This window comes from Dreissena polymorpha, chromosome 14 (assembly GCF_020536995.1).
Source record: "Dreissena polymorpha isolate Duluth1 chromosome 14, UMN_Dpol_1.0, whole genome shotgun sequence".
NCBI classification, from domain to species: Eukaryota; Metazoa; Mollusca; class Bivalvia; order Myida; family Dreissenidae; genus Dreissena; species Dreissena polymorpha.
In genome coordinates this window covers 25,200,334-25,212,466 of record NC_068368.1, presented here as the reverse complement: position 1 = coordinate 25,212,466, position 12,133 = coordinate 25,200,334, and the positions used below count along the sequence as shown (strand labels likewise).

At 34.0% G+C, this 12,133-nt stretch overlaps 1 protein-coding gene across 3 annotated transcripts in view; it reads right to left on the bottom strand.

The window, feature by feature from the left end:
• The window catches only part of LOC127858674 (fibroblast growth factor receptor-like 1), a 170,200-nt gene that overhangs the window by 134,636 nt on the left and 23,431 nt on the right, over nt 1–12,133 (bottom strand). The window contains exon 1 of one of the 3 annotated variants that reach the window (XM_052395879.1): nt 1,181–1,453. The exons of the other annotated variants lie outside the window; for them this stretch is intronic. The gene's annotated coding sequence lies outside the window, so the exon portion shown is untranslated. Of the gene's footprint in view, nt 1–1,180; nt 1,454–12,133 lie in introns of those variants that run through there. 3 annotated transcript variants of the gene reach the window in all.

The window sequence follows — 12,133 nt, the reverse complement described above, 5'->3', positions numbered from 1 at the left end:
ACACTTGGACACATGTGCAACGGGGATTTAGTATTTTCCACTCTACTTAGTTGCGATCATTAAAACATATGTAAGCTAGTTTCATCATTTTGTTAAAATAACTGTTAAGTGTTAGTGTTATTGTTATGCGTAAACAAACATACAAACATACATTATCTAACATAAGTATGCCTTCAACAAACATAGCAAATCCATCGAACAATTACACACGTTAATATGCCTCTTTGCCAATGTTTTTATAAAATAAAGTGCGACACAATTTGTAACACATTTTGTTACCAGTTTTGGAAAATCGGATGTCTGCATATTTTTAACTTCCTTGAAAGCTTTCTCTGTGAATATTATCGGCAAAGTTTGCTTTTCATAGACAAAAGACAGCCTCTACTATAGACTATTTGTGGCCCAACCTCAATATATTTTTACGTCGAACGAAATATATGGTCAAAGACAAAAGGTTTTCTTAGTACTGGAAGCAAACGCATTTCTCTTGCAAGAAATAATTCCAGTTTTCCATCAATTAAAAGCAGAATAGCTCAGCGGTTTGTGGTCGAATCAGGTTACAGTTGGACGTTCAAGATTGGATAAAAGCATGAATCAATTAATTGAAATTTTAAACACAAATATGCATCATCATTTATTTAACTTAAGTGTCTTTGGATCTTTTTTTTCCAAAACAAGTGAGGAAAGAAGCAAAAATTATATTATAGACGGTATTTCTTATGACAAATCAGTGTCTACGGACACCCACACCTGGGCACCCGTGCAAGGAGGATTGAGTATGTCCCACTCTACTTAGTTGCGATCGTTTACAAATGTGTAGGCTAGTTTCAACATTTTATTCAAATAACTATTAAGTATTTATGTTCTTGCTTCGTTTGTGCTTAGAAAAACGTAGATTACATATTGTGCAACAGATGGGCGAAAAAAGCGCAGTAACATATTTTCCTATTTTAATAATTGACCAACATCAGTAATCGGAAGAAAAAACCGAAACATCCAAATACGTCATTTGGCGTAAACTGTCATATTTACACAGACGGATATAATCACATAACTTTAAGATATATTGCTGTACACTATATTAAGCGAAATAAACCAGTTCAATCATTTTAACATATAAACTCATACGCACATTATTACGTTTTAAAGCTCACTATTTTAATATTTTTAGTCAACTTACCTTTTGAAGTCTTAAAATCCACGGTCAAGTCGTTGTGAAGACATGATATTTATAAAGTCCCAGGAACTCAAGAATCATTCACACATTCAAACCAGCGTAAACAAATAATCAGTTATGAACGTTCAAGTAGGACATGCTATATTTCGTTGTCAACGCGTCTCATGCAAGTATGAACAATTAAAACCTATAATGAATTGCTGGTTCAACAGAGGTCACAACACGGCATAGTTGGATCACAAAACTTAACATACCATGTAACGTAATCGAGCAAACATGTTTACTAGAGTCGAACGGAGTTATACCACGTGACCATTTCCAAATGGCGACGTGTTGGTTGTGTTAGGAGATACAGCTATTTGCGTATTTGATTGAGTTGCCTGTTTACAACATAGGATGGCAAATTTCACTCAAATATATGCTTCAAGAAAAAAGACGTTAATTTTTCCAAACAGTTCATACATTCAATCCAGATAGGCACATTGAACATGTTTTTGAAAAAATCTAATATAAATATTTTTGAATGTACGCCATATTGTGTCACCTAACTATTTCACCAAAATTAATCATCGTTTAATAGGTAACTTGAGCGTTCTTTGCGAGACAAATCAATTTATCTTGCGCTTTTTTACATTCAATCGTACCAAGCCGAAGGCAATTTAATTTGTTAATTGTAACATGCCATAACTAAATTAATGTTTATATATGCATTCTATGGTGTGATTGAATATTGTTTCCAAAGTTTATGACATAAAATATGTATTCATCGGTCGAATAGCACAGAGACAATTCATTTTAGTGAAATATCGTTGACTTAGTATTTCTTTGCATTGTATTTCTTCATCTAAACCGTGTGCTCGCTGATGGAAAGCATCTATTTCGCATGCTCATGCGTGTGCCTTCGGGTGCAAGTAAACGCAAGGTGGCTTATGCAAATAATTAATGCGAGACAAACGACCAAAGGAAAGAAACTTCACATTAAATTAATTTTCTTTCTTATCTGTTTTCTTGTGTCATTTTTTCCCGGCAGTTCTTCATTTATCCGCTGTAATTAACACAACACCGGTGTTTATTTTTTGTTTTTCTTACTCATCAATGCCACAGGTGTTTTATGATGAAAAAGACTTTCCACCCAATTGTCCATGTCAGAGTGGTTTCTGACGCTTAAAGACAGTTTTGAAACGTGCTTACATGTATATATTATAATTATATTTTTATTCCTTTCTTCATTTTTTATTGTGTGCAAATCGTTAAACAAGTACACGAACTACGTTAGCATCAATCGCGATAATTCAAATAAGAAATTTGCGTTTTTTATTTTAATTAGAAATTGTTTAAAAAATCAAATAAAGATACATTAGTTCAATATTTACAAATTTACATTTTCACAACTTTGGTAAAACAAAATTATCACTCGTTTAAATTATTTGCACAATTAGACAATAATTCTAAAAAAAAAATGATGGTTACTCCCGCCGGGATATTTAAATACACAAACAACATGGAAAGAAACTTCCTGTAGGTCGCAGGATGGCCAATTTGAGTATGCTCCAAATAAAATAAAGATCCATGAGAGGCTGGACATTATTAAATAAAGTATATGGACAAGAAATTGCGATAAGCAACAAATGTACAACTTCCCGGGACTTGTGTTGGGCAAACTATAATAAATATAATATTGCACAGAGGGATGGGCACTTAATGATCAATCATTTTTGTTCTTTTTATTATGTCCCCCCACCACTATAGTAGGGGACATATTGTGTTTGCCCTGTCTGTTGGTTTGTTGCTTCGTTTGTTTGTTTCTGCAAACTTTAACATTTGCCATAACTTTTGCAATATTGAAGATAGCAACTTCATATTTGGCATGCATGTGTATCTCATGAAGCTGCACATTTTGAGTCGTAAAAGGTAAAGGTCATCCTTCAAGGTCATAGGTCAAACATATGGGTTAAAATCGTTCATTTTATGTACACGTTTGCAATATTGAAGAAACTTGATATTTGGAGTGCATGTGTATCTCATAGAGCTGCACATTTTGAGTGGTAAAAGGTCAATGTCAAGGACATCATGCAAGGTTAAAGGTCAAATATATTGGTACATAGTGTTTCACAAACACATCGCTTGTTAGTTTTAGTTTTTTAATGTACACTATGCAAAGACAATATATACCATGAAAAGCAACAGAAACAAATGTGGGTTCTATATAACAAAAGGAGCAATGCCTCCTAGAAACCATCAGGCTCTGCAACTTTCATATTTCAAGTTGCTTTATAAAACTCAATTTCGACTTTCTACCTTTAAAGATAAGTGTCCCCAGTTTTGGGCATTTTTATTTTTGTTTTAAATGCATTAATGTGATAAATGTAAACATAAGAACTAAAGAGCTCCAGTATAAAACAAACATAGAATTTATGAAAGTAACCAAAATAGTGAGCCCCATTAGGTCTCGAACCACTAGATAAAAAAGTAATCAACTCAACCTATCGGTAATCTGAGCTGTTAAATTGTGTGATTAATTTAATACTTAGATAAGCAAGCCAGGTGTCATCGCAAAATATCACGAATATATTAGAAACGCTCACAATTATTCAATCGATTCATATTTGTAACGCTTTTATAATCTCATCAATTTCGAACGACAAATACAGTAAATATGTATTTTTAGTATGAATCTACGCCATTAGTGCTATATCTCTCACTTATATTTAGTATTAATTCATTTTAGAATATGTGACAAAAAGTTGGACAAGGTCATTTCGTCAATCTGTGAAGAAGTCCATTTAGGTATTACTACGATTCCAGCGATTGCACTGATAAATGCAGCGTGATTTCAGCGATAGCACTGATAAATATGCGTGATTTCAGCGATAGCACTGATAAATGTGGCGTGATTTCAGCGATAGCACTGATAAATGTGTCGTGATTTCAGCGATAGCACTGATAAATGTGGCGTGATTTCAGCGATAGCTCTGATAAATGTGTGTGATTTCAGCGATAGCAGTGATAAATGTGCGTGATTTCAGCGATAGCACTGATAAATGCGCGTGATTTCAGCGATAGCACTGATAAATGTGGCGTGATTTCAGCGAAAGCACTGATAAATGAGCGTGATTTCAGCGATGGCTCTGATAAATGTGTGTGATTTCAGCGATAGCAGTGATAAATGTGCGTGATTTCAGCGATAGCACTGATAAATGCGCGTGATTTCAGCGATAGCACTGATAAATGTGGCGTGATTTCAGCGAAAGCACTGATAGCTGTGCGTGATTTTAGCGATAGCACTGATAAATGTGCGTGATTTCAGCGATAGCACTGAAAAATGTGCGTGATTTTAGCGATAGCACTGATAGCTGTGCGTGATTTTAGCGATAACACTGATAAATGTGCGTTATAGTTAGTTCAATACTTAATAAAAATACATTTCATTTAAGTAAAGCCAAAAATACCGACCTTTGAAAATAAGACTAAGTGTGTATGATAGGAATTTTTTTTGCTTGTTTCCCAAAAGATTTCTCGAACAAACTGTGTGTTCGATTAAACAATAATTACAGGGTAATTTAGTCAATGATGAAACAGTATGTACATGTACTTAAGGTTATGTTTAAATGTTATATATTGCACAATGTTTTACTTTACTATTATGATATGTCATAATGAATACATAACTACGCTTTTCAGTTCTAAACAGTTATTTGATAAAATCACTCCTTGCACGCATATCAGCCGGAACCGACTATTTGATAAAATCACTCCTTGCACACATGCCAGCCGGAACCGACTATTTGATAAAATCACTCCTTGCACACATACCAGCCGGAACCGACTGTTTGATAAAATCACTTCTTGCACACATACCAGCCGGAACCGACTATTTGATAAAATCACTCCTTGCACGCATACCAGCCGGTACCGACTATTTGATAAAATCACTCCTTGCACACATACCAGCCGGAACCGACTATTTGATAAAATCACTCCTTGCACACATACCAGCCGGAACCGACTATTTGATAAAATCACTCCTTGCACACATAACAGCAGGAACCGACTATTTGATAAAATCACTCCTTGCACACATACCAGCCGGAACCGACTATTTGATAAAATCATTCCTCGCACGCATATCAGCCGGAACCGACTATTTAATTTTTTTTACTCCTTTCACACATACCAGTCGGAACCGACTATTTGATAAAATCACTCCTTGCACACATACCAGCCGGAACCGACTATTTGATAAAATCACTCCTTGCACACATACCAGCCGGAACCGACAATGTGATAAAATCACTCCTTGCACGCAAACCAGCCGGAACCGACTATTTGATAAAATCACTCCTTGCACACATACCAGCCGGAACCGACTATTTGATAAAATCACTCCTTGCACAGATACCAGCCGGAACCGACTATTTGATAAAATCACTCCTTGCACGCATACCAGCCGGAACCGACTATTAAAAAAAATAAATTACTCCTTGCGCACATACCAGCCGGAACCGACTATTTGATAAAATCACTCCTTGCACACATAACAGCCGGAACCGACTATTTGATAAAATCACTCCTTGCACGCATACCAGCCGGAACCGACTATTTGATAAAATCACTCCTTGCACAGATACCAGCCGGAACCGACTATTTGATAAAATCACTCCTTGCACACATACCAGCCGGAACCGACTATTTGATAAAATCACTCCTTGCACGCATACCAGCCGGAACCGACTATTTGATAAAATCACTCCTTGCACACATACCAGCCGGAACCGACTATTTGATAAAATCACTCATTGCACGCATACCAGACGGAACCGACTTATACTACGCATTCAATTTGAAATTCATGTCTTCTTGATCGCGTACATAAACGAAACTATTCTATAAGGATGACCTATTTATGGTTAAAAGGACGCTTTTCTAAGTCAAACACCAGCGATACAAGTGGCAAGAACATATTACAAATATGTCCTTTAAGCGAGAATACAGAATATACAGTTTCATTGATTTGTTCTTTCATATATTTTAATTGTATTTAAACTATTATTAGAAAAGTAAGTAAAATTTGATATGATTTATGTGTGAAATAACGTCTAACCTCAAATAACATATCTTTGTCCGGTGAACTGGAATTAGTATACGATTAAGTAACTATATGTTATTATTAAGCAATTGAAAAAAAACGTGAACTTGGTCAACATATCCTTGTAATATTAACATATCCTTGATTTATATTTATATGTTTATTATCAATAGCACGGGGTATAAAATGTAATGTATACTTGTACTCGCGCAGGCAATATGGCAGGAAATCGGATATCAATTATTACGCTTTTTACAGTTTAATGACTGAACAAACATATTTTTGGTGTTATTGGATAAACTCTTCAAATAATATCTTGTCATGTGCAAACGGGAGTGTTCAGGTGACATCAATCAAAATGAAATTTTCCGAAACAAATATTAAACCCAACACAATGACTGGCATTGACAATTTGAAGATCACTGAACCCACTTTTCCTCTTGCGGTGTCCGTATTTAAACACGTGCGAACTATTTGAGTTCCCATTCAATTTGATGACGCTGAACGCATATCTTATAAGCTGACACCAGCGGCGAGTTGGGAGCCCAGGTCTTAGCCTAGGAGTTTACCCTGACGTGTTTGAGCTCATGTGCATTCCCGGGATACCCTCCATCAGGCTGTGTTGAACCGACTGAGGAATGTTAAGACATGCCGTGACACCCGGACTTAAATGGCTGTACACAGATCGATGCGCGGCCCAGATAATGTGGCATGTTCGATACCACTAAGTACGTGTCATACATGTCGAATTTCGGACAAAAATAACAGGAATAGGCTTTAACGTTTAAACTTATCGGCCAAACATTAAATGTGTAAGTTTCATAGCATGACGTTTCATCCATCTATAGTTGTTATCTAATACTACGTTTTTGGGACTGGTAAGGTATGTCTTGGTTAATAAAGATCGGATGAATTAAATGTTAACAATTGGTGAAGAACTGCTTAAAAAACTCCGGTCACACATTCAAGCTTTACCATGACCGATACTTGAAACAATCAGTTCGAGCAATTGATGGCGACCGTCTTATGCCAAGCTGGCGCCCGTGTGCTGATAGTGAGATTTGGACGATCGCCGCAACTGATTGCAGATTTAAAGTAAATACGAGTCAACCGATCGCCATTAAATGTCTATAGAAGCAGGGCCGACTCTGGCGACAACAGTATATCGGTCGTTGCCTTCCGAGCGTCAGAAATTGTACCGCATAGCCGTCTTCGATGTCTGACGATATTATAAATAAGAAAAATCGGACGGCAGCTGCCCGATCCAAGCAAACATCGTTGGTCGGTCGGACGCGTGCTAGCGACGTGCCCCATATGTTTACTTGCATGTGATGGTCCGTAACAAGTCTACGTATTTTGTTTAACCTTATTTTTAAATGTTTAAAAATCACAATACAAGACCCTTACAGTTTCATTATAATATTTGTTTGAAATATATAATATAGTTGTATTATCATGCACCAACTAACTTGATTGCCAAAAAATGGATATAAGCACTTACAATGCATTTACTCACCGCGATTCGTCAACAAGGCGCATTAGTCTTGGGTCATGCCGAGCGGAGAATCGTGCACAGCACCGCGGGTACATTCTGGAGAGCCTAAAATCCGCGGGAAAACCCATCAAACTAGCCGATCAGACGATATAAAACATATATTAGATAAATCGTACACAAATGCTTCCAACATTAAAGGATAACATAAATAAAATCGGTGTTCTGTTAACGCTCATATTGTTTTTGTGTTGGGCTTTTTCACGGAAACATCGCGCAAATGTGCTCGAGTTTTCGTATTATACACGTTATTTTTCCACACAGAAGGTATAATTCATGGTATGATAATACAATTAAATTACATTTATTTCATTTTATGGTCAAATATCTAAAACGATTTTCGTTTCCATTTATTGACCTTAACGACTTGGAAATTAGTATTAACATAATAATATGACTGGTTAGCGAATTTAAGCTATGTTACATCAAACATATTTATACATTGTAAGCGTTGTTAATTATCCCACATGATTCCGGACGTTCTGAAATACACACACCATCATTTTTATTCGGTTTCCAAAAGATTGTAATGTGCTTATAACGTCTTTCATCACATGGGTTAGCGTTTACAAACGAGCGATACCCTACATGTATGTGATTATTAATTACATTTCATCCAACTATATATATATATATATATATATATATATATATATATATATATATATATATATATATATATATATATATATATATATATATATATATATATATATATATATATATATATACATATGTATATAAATTGTAACAGCATTTAAATCTTTTCGTCATGATCAATCATTTGTGTCATGAACAATGATCGATTCAGACGCTACATATACAATCTTTATTGATGATTTGTTTTCATAAATAGATGATCATCCTAGAAAACAAATTGTTATAGAATTCATAGAGAAACTTATCAACTGTATTTTTGAGGGAAGTCAAGCAATAATGGATGACTAACCGACGCTGTAAGACAGCCAACAACGATTGCTTATATTGAATAATAATTGTATATGCTTGAGAAAATAACACCACGAACACAGCGTAATAATTAGGCAACTGGTGAAAAAAGATTATTAATATAAAATTGATTCTGAATCAAGGCGAGAGATAATCATTAACGTTAGATTTAACCGAACCGAACAGAACAAACATTGTATTTAGACTTATACATAAGTACATCGTCTTAATACATACAGTATTAAAGTAAGTATGTAACGTATTGGATTCATTTAAGCTCAATAGAAATGAAAAAATACACAAGATAAATACAAATGAAGTATAATGTATATAGTAAACTTTTTAAACATATAATGACAGGCAGATTTGTAAATGATATCAGTTATATGGTATTAATGAGCAATGAATTGCGAATAACATATGCTTCTGTTATATATTAACACAACTTGAAAGGTTCGTTTTTTTTTCGGATGAAGTCAGTAATTTGTGATACTTTAAAACAGATGGATTAACATATACATGCATTTTAAGGTATTTTTGTCATACAACACTATAACATGGACAAATACAAACGAAGTGAAACCCATCTTCAATATCTCTTCTATTGCAACATACACAGTTTCTTTCGTTGCGAGGAATATTATTGCGGGCATACCGCCCGGTTTGAATTATCAATGGGTGTACAGAAATTCTTTACAAAGGGAATACGCAAATTCCTTGGTAACAAATCCAAATAAGATGCGTATACTATTTTAGGTTTAAAAACTCTGTACATGTCTAATACAGGACGGTTACTTAATGTACCATACCATTCGTATTTAAATGTATCTATAATTATATGTCTCTAATCTGGCATATAAAAGAAGTAACACACACACAGAACTAGGGTTATTAAAACATACCCATAACCATAATCGGCTAACAACTGTTTAATATGTGAGACCCAATTGATGTGTCCCTTATGACACTCTTCAACATTCATACCATACACAGAATGGAGAATAATATTTTTATTACTCAATCTAATATTAAACCAATATGTTAACATTCTTATAAAACGATTAATCTAAAGTTGGTATCTACCCAACTCTCCATTAACACATGTGTTACAATTGTTGGGTCTTACTTGTAGCATTCTTTTACAGACCTTTAAATGAATACGTTCTATTTCTTTAGACTTTGTGAAACCCCAAATTTCGGAGGCATAGTTAAGAATCGAACCAACAAATGCATCAAATAACTGACAAAGCTTTTTAGGTTTTAGATTATACATTTTACACTAGTAAATTAAAGTATTCATAGCCTTAAGGGCTTTACCTACTTAATGTTCTTGGTTTAATGTGAAACTACCTGTATAATGTATAACGGTACCTAAATTATAAAAGTTATTAACCGTGTCAAGGTTATGGAAATCGTTTGTTCATCCCTCATTTTGGCGTAAACGGCCCCTCTTACGGAAAACCATCATGTTAGTTTTTGAAGTGTTTACTCTTAGGTCCCAAGTATTACACAAACGCAAATTATCATAATGGGCTTGAACTTCTTCAGGTCAAGTAGAACTTTTTTTTTTATTCAATATCATACATACAATGTAAACATGTATATGATCATACAACACAGTGATTGTATAAAGCTATACAATTCAGACATGTTATACAATATATGCTAATATATATATATATATATATATATATATATTAATATTTTTTAGAGAGAGAAAAGAAAAGAACAACAGAGGAATAGTTATAAAAAATGATGAGTTGTATTAAGTCGGAAGAAAGCATACTGGATTTGTGTGTTTTGTTGTATATTCCCAATGACCTTGTCAGATTGAAAAAAAATAAACAAAACTATTTTAGAAAGATAAACTAACATTAGAGTGAAATGTATATAAGTGGACAAAACATTATGAGAATTTAACCCGATTCCATTTTTGTTCAAAGATTTGTAATGTGTTATTACTGAGGGCTATTTCTTTCTCAATCTGGATTTTTAGTTTAACACTATGGACAAAACAATTACAATTTGGTACTTGTTTTTTTGTACTTCATGTTTGAGATAAAATATTTCATCAATATAACCATAAAATTCACAATATTATTACCGTCTATTGATTTCAATGAGTTAATTCCGAAACTTACATTTAAGAAAGATAGTTTAACGTTTAGTTGCTGTTGTTCAAGAAAAGATATTAATTGATTCCAAATAGGCTGGATGTGTTTGCACTCCCAAAAAAGATGTTCTATAGTTTCAATGTTTTCACTGCAGAAGTCACACAGATTGACTTAGATAATTTGCATTTAAAGAGATATTTATTTGTTGCTATAATTCTATGGATGTATTTATATTGAAAATTTCTCAGTGTGCTTTCAATAGTTGCTTTATATGGCATGGTAAATATGTGTTCCCAATTAAGTTCATTTTCTCCAAAAAGGACTTGCCATTTATTTTGGATTTTGGAGTTTTCTGTATGGTTTTTAATTTGTAGTGTGTAAAATATTTTATTTGTTTTGTTTTTTCTTCCAAGTATGTTTTCTACAAATGTTGTTTGAGGTCAAGTAGAACTTGATTTAACACATGATCTAACATTTTCATACATATCTTTAACAATTTGCAATATTTTACCACTATTGCCAGTTTTATACAGTTTTAACCACAATGCATTTCCATATTCAACACTCTCGTTAATTCATCAGCAACTGCCTTGGGAAAAACATAACGCTCCTGAAAACGCCGACAAGAGCAGGACAGTAATCATCGTGTCTTCGACATCGGTAATAATGTAACATTCAGATTATGTTTTTTAATTGAAATTGAAACACTTCGCGGAAAGTCACACTTCGCCATTGACATTTACTGTTGCTATAAAACGAATTGAATATCGATGCATTATATATCGTAAGCTTGAGCGATTGTTCGTTGCTTCTTAAATACACATAGAGTGGTATCAATGGGGCTACATATCTTTTAGTTAAACTAAACAGGATATGATTCGCTCGTGTTGCTCAAAAATAATGTTTTTTATATATTACATTTAGATGAAAATGTTAACATACATGCTTGAAAAATTTCAAACATTGGCCTTGTAACAGAATCAACCATAATACCAGAACTACACCATTGTAATAACCGTTGGCTCTAAATAACTTAACATTGGTGTACCTCGCGTATATCATGAGTAACGCAATACTGCAATGCCAACGTCCATTCATCTCCATAATGATGTACCAAACGTCTGTGTCCATTGTTGTCATGTATCATCCATGTGGAAGCATATCAATCCTTTATCAATCAATATTAAAAAATAGTTATCACTAGCAATTTGATTGTGTGTATATATTTCTTTTCTAGCCTAATTTTTCAGCTTGAG